Here is a 15,259-nt window from a genome sequence, read left to right on the forward strand (position 1 = left end):
TAAAAGCCACATTTTTTAAAGTCCCTACTTATCTTTCCCTAATGCATTAGGTACACAATGTCCTAAATAAAAACATTATCTGCTTGTTAGTACATTAAATTCTTACACGATAAGACAACTTGAAAAATGCCTCCTTGTAATGTTAAAATTCATCATCATATACGAAGGTGAATACTCTATAGGAAACTGCTACCAGCATGAGCTTTCAACATAGGGTTAATAGAATAACAGTCTAGAAATAGTTATTAAATGTTGCTGAATGAAGATAAAACAGGAATGCTTTCTCTAGCCTATGATATTGATCAGAAGTTAAAATACTCCTTCTCAAAAGGAATCAGGTGCAATGTGAATCTACATTGTAGAGCTATTTGAACCACCTGAATAGAAAAAAAAAAAAGCCAAATGTTCCCATGTGGGCATTCCCTCGATAGCCGGAACTCCTTTCACAATCAAGTCTGCTTAGCCACTCTTTTAACACAATTCTGTGACTCAGAAAACACAGGCTGGTTTAGATGCACAGAAACAGCCACATTCTTGGGGTAGTGATAACCTGTTTGTTGCTGTCTTCTATCATAATCTTAAAATAGAGTCCATTTCCTTGTTCTGATACTTTTAAGTAAAGGGAATAATCCCCAAAGCGTCTGATTATACACTGTGCTACTTTCAGTTCATAGCAAGCCTTTAAAGCTACTTTATAGATGTAATGATTCATACTGTTATCCCCAAATGAAAATATATTAACGAAGGCCTAACAACACTGTTTTCTCAAATGATTATTTCCATATACCACAACAAATGGCACACACTGAGTATAGCATGAATTCAGGCTTGAAATCTATGCGAAACCTGCTGTTATATTCTCCTTGCTTTGTTTCTGTATCTGGATGCAAACACGAGGACAAGAGAGGATCTACTCTCTTATATTCCCTGTAATCTTTCTGCTTTATGAAGACAGACTAAAAACACATATCTTGCTACATATAAAATATTTATTACCCGTAAACATTAGATGAGACAATTATAATATAAGCACTTTAAGGTTGTCAATCAAGTTTACCTATATTAGAGAGAAGCAAGGTCTGTCTTACCACTAACTCTTAGCAACAGTGTTCTCTTTTCTACTCCTAGGCAACCAGTTCCCACACAGCTGTTATTCCCTATTTATTCTTCTACAACTGTTTCACAGCAGATTAGTTGCAGTTGCATAAACAGAAGGCCACACTGTGTCTGAAAGTCAGAGGAGAAAACATGATCAACAGAAAATTGCTATGATGTCAGTTGTGAAAGTTGTACAGATGTACAACTTATGTCAATAGGGGAAGTAAAATCAGCTTACACTATTTAAGAAAAAAAAAAGCCTAAAATGTTATTCTCAAACTGTTGCTCCCAAGATCCGGTAAATCTGTGGAATGAAATGCAAACGTATTCCCAGATAGCAGTAAGAAAAAAAAGAAATTAAATGAAAATGCCCTGATTTGTCATCAGGTAAGAGAGTAAATAAAAGAAAATATTTCCCTGCATGAAAAGTTAAAGTGATTTTTCACAAAGAAGAAATGAAATTCCAAAAGGAAAAATCCTATAAAGGAACTATCAGATTACAAAGTCATCTGAGTTACTAGAGACAAGGAAAAGGGATTGAAGTGTGGAAGAGATATACAGCATTGCCTCTGTTCATAGTTTTTCTCAGTGATTAATGTCTCTACTTAAAACAACAATCAAACACTTGAAACAACAGTTCCAAGCTTACCTTAACTGGGCTCCACAGCAGGCACAGCAGAGGCAGGGCCTCTGAACCTTTAGCTGCTTCCTACAGGAATCTTGTGATTGGAGTTAATGTTGAGGGGGAAAAAAAAAAAAAAAAAAAAAAAAAGCAAAACAAGTCTAAAAGTTATGCTGACTTGATAATCTAACAATCAATAAATAAATAAATCACAGTCACTGTAGTCAGAGCTTCTGTAGTCAGAGCTTCTGTAATAATACCTTATTTGTATTTATACCAACTTTATTCAGTATATTTATTTAACATACTGAATCCTTTACAGAAAATTAAGGTCAGTAACAGCTGTGATAGTCACTGAGTTACTCTGCACAGAGAAATGGTCTAAAAAAAAATACTTGGAGACAGCTATAACCATTTGCTAATTTATCTGAACGATGCCAAAATCTGAGTTTCTAATAGCTTCAACAGCAATTTGTTGTGTAATAGGTAGACAGCAACACAAATCAGTGCTTGCTGACACCACAACAGTTCACTTAGATTTCAACTAAAGCAAGAAGAAGTAAGAGGTGTCAGTTCTTGACATAAAAGATTTTTATTTTGCTTTATTACAAACCATGTTATTAAGTGGGCCTAATAACGCAAGATAAGATCACAGAAAGCAAGAAAAATAGCAAAACTCTTTGTTTTCCAATAAACACTGCTTATTCCTCATACCAGCTTGTTATTGAGCTCTGTGGACCTCTGGCTGCATCAGATGTTGTCTAGGCTTGTCTTCAACAGTCTGAAACTGATTTAGCTTGTAATAGCAACTAACACACTAGCTATTACTGCCAAATTTGTTTTAGCTTGTCTTTAGCTTAGTACAAGTATATGCTGTAACATCTCCTTTTATACACAAGGTTTGTAGGACAAGACAAGTGGTTAAAACTATTAATCATGTGCAGAATGAACTACATTTGACTGTGGCATAAAGCACAATGTAGGTGAATACAGATGTGAGATAATAGCAGGAGCCGTTTATGTACAATTACAGGTTGCTAACCAAGATCCAAAGGTTATAAATTGAACTGTGCTACTTCCTAGAGGTCAGTCATTAGTCAAAAGAATACAGCCCTGGGAGATGAGCCAAAACTGTGGTGGGGATAACAAAGATAACACTATTCTATGATTCTGTGATTCTATGTAATACATGCCATGGACAGCAAAGTGGATGCACCATGTGACTGTGAACGAAGGTAGAGACAACAAAGCATAAAATTTGTTAACAACTTGTAAAAGCAACTTTACATAGGTTATTGTATGTAGATGAAGAAACTATCAGTATTGCAGTTCTTCTGTTAAAGTACATAGGACACTACTGACTTGCTGAAAGTGGCCAGTACATTTGTAGGTAGTTGGATTTTCTAAAAAAAATAAATTCTGAACTTCTCCATCTATTGAAAATAAATTGAAGCATCCAAACACGACAGAAGAATACATATGAAGGACAACGGTGTGTGTCCAAAAAATGAACTTTAATGATAAATACTGAGAGCAATAGAGAAATGGATAACATATAGTGTTGAAAGCATAGACTACACTGCATTTTGTAAATCTTTATCCTTGATTGACTTTGCTTTTTAGTTATTTTTTTCAGCTATGACAAGACTAACAATCAGAATTTGGCAAATAAAAAACGTTAGTCTGTGAGAGGATTGCTACAGTGCAGTAAATATTTTTGAGTATCATTTAATTTGCTTGTGTAAACATTCCTGTTCAGCATAAAGAGGAATCGCTGGGAACTTTGCCAACCCACATCCAAACTCAGTGTAAAGAGAAATTCTCAACCTCTGCTGCATAAGCAGCAATTAGAGGAACAACGATAGCTTCTTCACAGAAGACTTAACTCAGATCTCTTAACAGGAGAGCCAGCACATATTAAACTAAGGGACTAGGGCAAGAAGTGCATCTTAGCCTCTTCAAGCAGACATAAAGTTGTACGTATCTGTATGGGAACTGCTGAATCACAGCCTGAACCTCTGATTGATCACCTGAGGCGAGCAATGAGTCAGTCACAGGAGCACAGGTGAAAGCAATCCAGCTGTGCTGCCTGAAGGGGTGGAGCCTGGCTCCACCTCTCCTAGACCCATTTAAGAGCTGACTACCAGTGGAAAGGCTCTTCTCTGGAGATCCACTCCACTGGAGTTTCATAAGCAAGCCCAGGATACAGGTAAGCATCCTATCTTTTCTGCTTTGATGTAATAACTACATAGCCAAGCTCTCTGGTATACCTCATAACTATATAACATCTGTACATTCATTGATTGTGCAATATCTCATTAAGAAAGTTAGAAGTGCTGTCAGAATATATGATTTTGTGCACTGTAAGCTTCACATAGTTTTCTGACAAACACAGCAGAAAGATGTAATTCTGTAAGTAAATGAACATGCTTATAAAACTTTAACAATTAACTTGTTGACACCAGAGTAAATGAAATAAACATAAGCCTTTGTCAGCTAAGATTTAGTTGATGAATTTTTTTCAAATATATTTATAGGCTAGGCATTTTTTCCCCTCATGTTTTTACAGTTGAAAGTTAGATCAAATGGAAGTCCTTCTGAAGTCAGGTGCTTAGAAACCATTTAGAACTTTGAAACACTTCAGTAAAACACAAGAGGACACCTACTGGAGTGACTGTAGTGGACAAAGTAATCCAAGATAAAGGAAAAAATAAACATCTTATTGATGGAGCATTTTGTCTGCCAGCTGCAAGGTTTAACTTAGATGTGTCATAGCAATTTAATTTTCTTATTCAAACAAGAAAGCCTAACATTTGTTTTGTATGCTTATAATCAGTTGATTTTAAAACATGAATATTCATGCCTATTTTATTTCTTATTAATATTCCTGTAAACAACCTCTCCAGTCAGTTGTTATTATCAGAACCCTTGTAAGCACTGGTGGAGAAGGAGTCTTAAAAATAACAAACACCAAAGCCATGGAGCTAATTTAAGACTGCATTTTCCCTACAGTAAACCACTCAAATGTAGAGATATCTTTAATTTGAGTGGCACTAGGAGAAAAAGATTTTACTTAAAGAAATTAAAAAGATGTTTCTGTTTTCACTTGCATTTCAGAGCCAAAGACTCTAGAAATTCTCAGCTTCAGTGGGCTGAAGGCCACAGCCTTTTCAGGGAAAAGTAAACATTTATATTCTAATAAAAGCACCCTTAATATGGTTATTTGAATTTATTTATTTATTGTGCGTGATATCGTATTGTATGGAATAAATATCCTTTTGGTCAGTTTAAGTCATCTATGCTTGTCTCTGTACAGCACTACTCTCAAACAACTAGAAACTTGGTCTATTATCAACAGTACTTTTCTTGTTAAAACATAGCATCATATACACTGTGAAAGTAAAATCAATTCTTTCCCAGCTAAGCTAGGACAGAGACTCAGGGTATTGTCATAATCTGCCATAAGAAGTCTAAGAAGAATGAATATGGTAGATTTCTAATAGGACCACTCAAAAATACGACAGTGTAAAATTCTTTCAAGTGAATACTGTGAATAAGGATGAGATATTAAGCAGGAATTAAGTTAGCTACTAAGCTAGCTCTGGTAGGGTGTTGCAAAAACAGAGGAAAATATCAGAACAGAAACAATGTCCCTTGCCATCCAATACTAGGTATGCATGCTTGAAAACATATGATATTTTTTTTTAATTGAATCACTTTTTAAAAGCATGAAGGAGGCAAGGAAACTATTGATTTCTTTCACGTGGGTTGGTTACTTCCCATTACAGATGGTAGGACTTACAATTTATCTCTGGATATTTTATGTTAACGTGGATTATATGAACAGAATCACAGACTAAGAGTGACCATCTACTGAATTTGATTACCAGTAATTCTACCAATAAATAATAGTAATAAAACAATATAAAAAACAAAATAAAGCAAAGATTGCCATGCCTACCATCTGATTTATACTGTAATCAGACAAAACAGCAAGCCAAGACAGTATTTATTGAAAGTAACAAACAAACATTAATCTGTTCATCAAATTCCCAAACTTAAAAAAAACGTTCAAATACTACTTCTTCCACAGCTTTGAGGGCTATTAGCAATCCATATGTCCTGATGAAACCTATTGCTAGGGATGAAAGAATAATTATTTTTGCTCTCTGCAGATGGTATTTTGCTGCTTTCATAGGAAGGTTGAAAACATTCAGTTCATGTTTTCAAATGCGCAACATTTGCCAGATGCTATATTGAACTCAAAAACTTTTTTTTTTAAACTGAAATCAGAGAACTAATAGCAGCAGCTTTGACATCGCAGAAGACATAACACAAAAGACACCTGAAATAGGTTAAGAATACCAGTATCACAAAACATAGTAGTAATTGTTTTATTCATTTGTTCACCAATCTTAAAATGAAAGTAGAAACACAATTGAAGCTACGTCCCTTAAAATGAATAAAAGTAAAATATTAGTATACTTTGTCCTAATCCTTCTCTAAATATTAAGAGAAGTCTTCCTGCTTTATTTTTTTCTCAACTTTTAAACATTTGTAGCAGTAATATATAAACTTCTTGTGCAAGATATACTAACTCTTTTGCAAAAAAAAATGAGTACTCATTCATCATTTACCTGCAAATTGGTTTAAGCTGTTAGCTAGCATAATAGTGGAGAAAAAAATAGATAGGAATATAGTTATTTATATTTATATATACACACATGCTGTGTGATTTACATTTCTTAAAAGTTTTTTTTAAAGGAAATTCTTTTTTTTTTTTTTGTATTAATTTAGAAAGATAACGCCAACTTGAACAACATTTTCCAAGAGGATATAAAAAATCTGAATTCTATCTGTTATTGACAAAATAAAACAAAGAAATCTACAGATTTCTCTTGATGTAATCATGTACTGGAAATATTTTTGAGTCAGTAGTCACTATCATCAACTAACTATATGTCACATTGGACATGTAGTCAGTGCATCTGACCTTCACATGCCACACATCTAAATCATGAGCTGGAAGTATATAGACTTGTAGGAAAAAAAAATAGATTACAAAGTGCAGAAAACTAAAGCTCTTGAATAATCTCATAATTTAGTACTTTATTGGAATAGTATGTGCTATACTTCAGAGCTGTTTCTCAATCCTTGTGTTTCATTAGTTGATAGAGTTGAATAAATATTTCCTACCTATGTCAAACTTTTAATTATTAGTTCTACCACAGAGCAGGAAAATTATCATTCAAAAAAATCTAAGCAATAAATTCCATTAGGACAAGATTTTGAAGTATGATTTATGAGCTTTTCCATGCTACTTAAGTCACTCATGTGACATCTTACTCTCTGCCTGTGAGAGTATGTCCTCACATAGTCTAGATATCGCCTGAAGGTGAACATGACCAATCTTGCAAACTCTGCAATGATCCCTAATACTTTCTCAATCACTATTTGTAATGTCACTCTTCTGACCATCAGGCTATACTTCCACCACCCACTGTAGACCTTTTGGCACGTTGCCGCTAATGTATGCCTCTGTCCGTCTCCATATTTCATACTTTTGAAAACTACAGTGTCTGCTACTGCCAAACAGCGAGTAAATTGATTTCTACCCTTTCAAAATGATTCAGTAAGGATCAGTTTCTAGTCCACTCACTCAAGCATGTATCTACTCCTCTGCATTCTTTCAGGTTGTTGGTTTTTTTGTTTTTTTTTTTTTTTAAACACTGAATATTTAAAGAACTTTCCTTTACTAGAAGGGTTAGACCCTTCCTGCAAGCAACATACCTTAATTCAGCTAAATTGTTTCAAAATTGCCTTAATTTCTATAACCAGCTTTCAGCAGACATTTAGCATTTAGAAGGGAGGTTGGGCTTGAGGGCCTCAAAGCACTCCTTCCATTCTAAACCGCTTTAGGATTTTACATTTTCAGGTTCTTCTGTGTTTTCTCATACACTGATGTAACTAATTATTCTCACTTCAACCTTCAGGTCTGACCTACTGACAATTGTTTACATAGCCAACCAGTACTGATTACTCCCATGACCCCTACTGTCTCTGTAATTTCACAGACATGGACTACAAACTCTTCAAGTTCTGTTTATCAGCTCTCGGATGTAAGATGCTCTCTATCTTAAGACAATCCTTACTTTCTCTTAAACAGAGAAATCAAATCTGCAATGTAATATCTAATCAATTTCTTATAAAAATGTATTACGTTAGTAAATGGAAAGTGATTACTGTCTCAACATCTTAAGTTATATAAAAAAATTACTTCCACCAGAAGAATAAACTTTTTATATATGCCCATCACAATCTGTTTCTAATATACATACTTGAAGTTGGAAATATGTAAAACTTTCACAATATTGGATGCATCAGCCAGCCATTTCAGCTTGCTTTTCACTGAATTCTATTACATTCAGTCAGTGAAAGTCTTGACGTGCTTTGTATTTTCAGGATCTCTGTCTTTTCAGTATTTTCAGAACTCCTACTTAAATACATTTTGTTATCAGTGGGAAGCATTTTCTAAAACATCAGTGCAATTCAAGAAGTCCTAATTGAGTCAAGGGAGTTTGCACTTCTTGATTGCATGCATACTTTTCTACTTCAAGCATTTAACAAGAAATCTTTTTTATTTTTATTATTCTTGCAACATTTTTTCAGTGCTTTAACTAATTTCCTCTGAAGGTAAAACATTTTTCATTTTCAATTATTGGAGTGGAAAATTGCACACATTTAAAAATTTATGAAGTAGTATGTAAGGGCCTGTGGTCTCATCAAATATTTATGGTACGGCACCATATTTATTCCACGTACTTGTTAAATTTGCTTGAAGTGCCCACTGTGATTTGTTTGGCAGAGCATAACTACTTATTTTTCCATAACAGTCTTGTGTGTGTTTTGTACAGTATCATGTATTGTTTGAACTGTACCAGGGAAAAAATAAGTGTAACGTTGCAGAATGCTTTTCATCTCTGTTAATAGAGGGTAGCTTCTAGTGGGAATCCTGGACACCACTTTTATGCGGTCAGCCAGGGAAACTTAGAAAACCATCTACAAAGCAAAATACTTTTAAAAGTGATTTCATGATAATTTTTGAATACAACTGAAGTGTTGCATCAAGCTCTGTGAACCTGGAAGGAAAGTGTCAATTCTATTTAGTGATGAGGTTATTTCAGGTAGTTACGAAAATCTCATTCTTAACTTGTAGAAGAAAATAAAAGCCTTTCCAGTAAAATATCAATGTCGTTCAATAGGATGGTTACCTTTAGCCTTTGGACAGAGCAGTTTTCCCTTTCATGTTAATCTAAGATTTCTTACCTTATTTATTCTTATTTAGTTCAGTAATTTTCAGTCTGAACAACACTACAAGTAGTCATTGTTAAGATCCTACAAACAATTAAAGGGACAAAAACATGTTAAAATTCTATATATAGAATTGTTTTATTTTGCCATAAACTTCATTTTTCAGCTCTGAATTGACTCAGTAAATAAATACAGTGAATGAGCCTTTGTACTGATCAGCATTGTTCTGTACAGTAATAATTTTCTGAATATTAGAGATAAGTTACAAAATGAGAGTCAGACTTTGTATCCTGTTAAAAGGATCCTCATTCTGAAAGAAATGAGGGAGATTAACGCTTATGCATTCAAGAGCAGTTAGAAGATCAACACATGACATTTCCTTTAGGATAATGCAATACTATTTTCTTAGATTTTTTAAATTATTTAATGTTGAAATATTATGAGCTATCAAATACCTCTAGGCAACAGCTAAATTCAAACGGTAATTTATTGAAACTGACAAAGTCAAATACTCTTCATTAACATTTTGTTCTGAAAACAACAACAAAAAACAAACAAGATTCCTCCCTGTTTTCCCTTTATTTGGAAATATACAAGTGTCATCTACTTAAGCTGCTCTCCAGTTTCGATTTCTTGACCACATTACAAACAAGAAAAAAAGAAAGGATAATCCTTAGAGTTTCTCTAAAAGCTGAGTACTGCTATCTAGAAGAAATGTTCTCCTGTAAGAGAAGCACTTCCATATTTTTCTACCTACTACCTGCAGAAAATTATTTATAATCTTATATCCTTAGAAAGTTATTCAGAACGCCTTCAAGCTTAAGTGCAGAATCTGCTTGTATGTCCTTAAGTATTGAGCTCAAAACAGACGCGCGTAATCTGAACAGGGAGAAAATTTCATGGATGGCCAGCAGGTTTTGAAATGCTTGGATTTTTTTTTTCTGTCTTTGTGTGTGTTTCTTTTGCTCTCCCTCAATGATTTCTGTATCAGTGTTTCTCACATCCCACTTACAGCTGGTGGTTGAATGCTATTTACATCACTGATGTTTGTAACTAAGTCTCAAGGTAGATTAGGTTCAGTACAGCTGAGCATTTCAACTGAAAACAATTTCCCTCTGGCAGAGAGCCAGGAAGTTGTAGATGTCAGCAGCAGATAACTGCTGTACCTAAAAAGTAACACTTTAATGATTTCACAACAAAGAACAGGGGTATCAATCATTCTACTCTCACTCTTCCACCCAGCACAAGGTTTCTCACTGTAATAAATGAGAAAACTGTGAAGATATAAAACATATCTTCAGAAATTGTTAACAGCATTTTGTACTGCAAACAGATTTTCTTGCTATGGCTTTCAGTTCATGCTGTTTATAGGTACTGATCTACTTTAAAAATGCAATATTGGCTGCAAAGCATCCTTAGTGAAGATCAAATTTAACTATTGACAAAAATAATAAATCAAGGAATTTCTAGTCATTGTCACACAGAAACTCCAAGATATACTTCATACTTTCTACCTTTTCTAGTAAAGAATTTCTATCTGCAGGCTGAAAACATTGCATTTGTATAAGTAGACAGTTACAGAGTGTTACAGCTGAATTTACCAGTGAGCTCAAATCTGACATTTCTAACCTCCTTAAAAACAGGTTTCCTAGGCAGACAGTGGTTTTGAAAACTCTCAAGTCAGCTCTGCCATGAGGTTCTCAAAGCATAAAACCACACTCCAATAACCAAACTATTTCATTAGGAAGCCAGTGTCTACATAAAATGGTCTTATCTTCCATCAGCACACAAAATCTGTTTGGTTTACGCTAGGTAATAAAAAAGTACTTTGATCAGGAACCTGTTAAGTTTATATTCCATCTTCACCAAGCCTCAAAGCTTCCTGTTTTTAAAAGATCTTTTAAGAGATATTACAATGAAAGAAGTTTGTTTTAATAAATAATAATTTTAAAAAGGAATAGAAGAGGCAGCAAATGCATCATGGAGTTCAAGAGAAAGTGATGGAAGAAAAAAAATCAGCACAAAAGGGGTATTGCAGATAGGAAAATTGACAACTGATTGATTATCCTCCTCTTATGACCTGAAAGATTCCTTAAGTGGAAGAAAAAACAGTTTATAGTAGAATATTTTTAATTAATTAAAAGATAATTAATTGATGTCCCTAAAATTGGGGACAACATTTCTAACTGGAGCCATTTCAATTGTAAATTATGAAGCTGCATAAATTTGAAGTAGAATTCCATTATTAGTAATTCATTTCTACCATATCTGTTAAGATTTACTCTAGAGTGGAAAAGATTAACTTGTTCCTACTTAACTAAACTTCCAGAACAGATCTTCTGAATAGAAGGATAAACGGTCTTATTATATAGTGCTGATAGTACTTTTTTTCTGCCTTCTCCCAGTGAAGTATATCACAGGAGAAAGAACTCCACATTTTCGTTATTTTTAAGATTTACCAAAATTAAGATCTATCAATGCTTGTTCTAGCAAACTATAATGAAGCGTGGCATGAAGTGAAAGGGGCTGGCAGTAAAGACAGGCTTTGGCATATTAAAGTAAGTAAGATTTTAGAGCAGGTGCAGAAGTCCTCGCTTGACAGATGCTTACAGTATAGATTAGTTTGCAGATGCTGCACCATATGTTTGGTTACAGAAAGCAGTTACCTTTAAAATTGATACATAATCCACACAGTAAGATTTATGTGTATGAGATTATGGCAGTCAGCTGGAATCACTGTGCCTAGATAATTAAGAAGTAGTCTTTATTTAGCATATTTTGGAAAGAATTAGAGAGAACTTGAGAAGTACAGACCACCTGAGAAGTACATGGAACTCCTGCCAGATCCAATCAGTACGTTTTTCAACCTGAATCACATTATCTAGCTACCTGCTCTGGATCTGGAAGTCTCATGCTTTTGATGAGGAGATGGCTGCCAAATAGATTTGTAGAAGTTACCTTTTCTTTCTAACACAGGAATAGTAAAACAAAAATAGAGATGGCATGTGGAATATATAAGAAGTACATTAAGGAAAAGAATGTTTCAGTAAGAAAAAAAAGAAAAACAAACAAAAAAAAAATTAGAGAAAAGGCATTCAGTGATAATAAACACCAAATATTTGAATTTGCAGAATAGAATAAGAGCTCCACAACCGCACATGCCTGAGAAAACAAAATACTTTCTATTTTGGTGTTTGTTTGATTTTTAGCATTTTGTGTACTTTTCCCCAAAATTAGCAGCTGTTAGCACCATGAAATGGCCCAAAGTTTTTAGAATATTCCAGACCACCTCTGCCTTCTAGAAAAAAACATGGGCTGCATGTCTGAGAAGTTACTGGCCTTTCCAGATGCAATAAAGGTGATAACATTACATCTAGAAGTGTTGTGTTGAAGGACTGAGTCAATACTAAAGAGCACAAAACAATTTCATGTATAGAAACTGAAATGAATCAACCCTCATGTGAATTAAAAGATTTTAGAAGTTTTAATATGATTAATCATTGTAATTAATGACTTCTGAAATCCAGCAATGTAAACAAATATAACGTACTCAGAAAGATGTATTTTTCCCCCTGCTTAGTTTCTCTAAGAACATATATGACCTTCAGTACTCATTCTTTAATACTTTGTTGTTCTTTTGTTCTGTGAACAATGTTACAAAAGAGGAAATAAGTAAATTTTAAAAATAAGTCACAGTACTTGAAGAGTTTGGAAAACTACACATAATAAAATTACTTTGAATATATTTTAAAAAGAATGTTCCTAGTATGGAACATTTTCATCAGGTAACAACTCCTGATAAGACCATATGAAATCAACCTACTTTTTAAAAATTGGTTCTTTTGAAGGACTTCATTAAAACAGCAGTTCTGCACTAATATGTTTGAGTCAACAAATACATCCAAATTTATGTTCTTCAGATAATACAAACAAGTTATTTCATCAAGTCTGATTTCCTTCTGAAAACGGATTTCTGTCAACCATTGAAATGAAAAACTCTTCCCTGCACAAAATGTCTCTGCAATCAGGCTATCTCCCATTTAAATTCAAAAAAGGTAAAAAAAAAAAAAAAAAAAAAAAACCATCAAAAAATGTTTTCTATTCTCTCAGTGAAGGAGAAAGAACAAAGTTTCAAGGCTGCCAGCTGGCAGAATACAGCAAAGGAAATATAAAATTTGACAATTCTGTATTAATTACCATTTATTTTTGTTCTTATACTATACGCTTCTATAAAAACTACCTCTAAGCTATAGAAAAAATTAATTAAATATCAGACATTCAACCACTGGCTCAGCTGCACACCCTCAAGCTTCTCAACTTCTTTTCTCCCATTTGTTAGCATAACTAGATAGAAATTGTTGCTAAATAATTATTATTATAATTAATCGTCCCAAAAGGAAAAAATTGACACTGTCAAAAGCAAAAGGCTGCATGTATATCCTTAGGGTAGCAGTTTCCTCAGACGACATTTGGTATAATCTGGACTCTATTTTGAAGATCGAAAGGTCATGACTAAACTTGATAATTGATTTAGCTAAATCATAGTTCCAACAATCAGTTTCTCATCTTAAGTATTCTTCCCACATCTAACCTTAAAGTAGCAGAGAAAGAGTTCAGGTTGTGACTTCAGTTCAGACACTATTATCACACTTCACAGTATTATTTCCTCTGGCATTCTCCCATTCAAGTCCTAAGAAATAGCCAAGCTAATTTCTTGGCTTTATTTCCGTGTCTGAAAACAACATGGCTATTACAGGATGAATAATGGAAAGTAAAGTAATGAAGTCTTCCCACTCTATCTAGCTACTCCTCTAGGCAGAACCTGCCAGCTAGGGTAGTCTTAGGAGATTAGTCCTTTGCCAGACTATGGAAGACATAAAAGTTTAACGTATCTGTATTCCAAACAACTTTTTTTTTTTTTTTTTTTTTTTTTAAGAAAAAAAACAAACACACTGCATGCCCAGTTCAACCAAGATTATTTCTTGCCATTTAAATTCAGAATGGGTGGAAATACTGTGGCTTAAGTCAGATAAATGAGTTGATCTGGTAAGCAAATAATAAAGTCAAACTTTACTTGTTTTGCAGCTCAACTTCTTTATGTGAGTTTGCTTCACTCCTAAATCATACTCGATAGCAAAAAAAAAAAAAAAAAAAAAAAAAAGCAAAACAAACAAACAAACAAAAAAAACCATTTAGCAGATATGCTTTATTTATCAAGTAAACATCAAGGTGATCTGAACTGCACTTCTAAAGACTGCTTCCTGTATTTTTAACAGCTACTTTGACCATCCAAACCAAATACAATTATCAGACAGCAGCAGGTCCTAATTATATATATATATATATATATATATTTAATACTTTGATCAACATCTGTAACAAGTTCAATCAAAATTTATGGTTATGACAACTTGTTATATGTTACTACATGCTCTTTCATGTTGTCTCCTAACTAACGGGTCTTCATACCATCACTACCTCAAGAAACTGTTCAGAATTAAAGTTTGGAATCTGCGGAGAAAAAAAAATCACACGTATGAAAAAGTATCAAGTATTTGCTGCCATCATGAGATGTCTAGGAAATATAAGCTCTATGTGGAGAACTGGCAGAGCATTTCATTGAACAGTGAGGGTGAAAATTATTTTTCCTTTTTTATTGCCCAGTTCTGTACATTTCCCAAGTAAGCTAATGCATGTGTACTCAAATGCGTCTCCAGTTAGCTCTGATATTCAGTCTACCAGCAGTGCAATAAGACACCTTGGTAAACTTATACTAAATAGGTCCAGTTACATGGCTTCCAGAAGGCAAGCAGAGCCAACGTTTGTGTACTCAAAATCACTCATACTGCTCCTTCTTTACAGAATGTTGCATGTTGAACACATCACTGATGAGTCCTTGTTACTTTCATGCAATAAATCACTATCTTAACAAGCAGCGCATGCACACTGTAGCATATGGAGCCAGGTCCTGACTGATTAACCTTCATCTCAAAGCCTTAACTCATTTCTTACAAAGATAACAGAAGTTACATAACTTCAAGAACTGTTATAATCTCATTCCTTCAAAAACAGTGACATAATATCATGAAGAAGAGTTGTAATCAGTTGGAAAGCACAACAACAACAGCAGAACAGCATGATCACAGGCAGCAGTGAGAATCCATTCAAACACAACAGGAGCAGGCACGGAAATAAGAAAAAGAAATCGCTTACTTTTAGAAGGTCTGT

General features: G+C 34.0%; 1 long non-coding RNA gene across 1 annotated transcript in view; it reads left to right on the plus strand.

Moving 5' to 3' along the window:
* Positions 1-3,912: 3,912 nt before the first annotated feature.
* LOC122179547 overlaps positions 3,913-15,259 on the plus strand; it is a 30,155-nt gene continuing 18,808 nt past the window's right edge. The window contains exon 1 of the long non-coding RNA XR_006178734.1: positions 3,913-3,929. This is a non-coding gene — a long non-coding RNA (uncharacterized LOC122179547). The remainder of the gene's footprint in view (positions 3,930-15,259) is intronic.

This window comes from Lagopus leucura, unplaced genomic scaffold (assembly GCF_019238085.1).
Source record: "Lagopus leucura isolate 7727_CA_CO unplaced genomic scaffold, USGS_WTPT01 Super-Scaffold_100004, whole genome shotgun sequence".
NCBI lineage: Eukaryota > Metazoa > Chordata > Aves > Galliformes > Phasianidae > Lagopus > Lagopus leucura.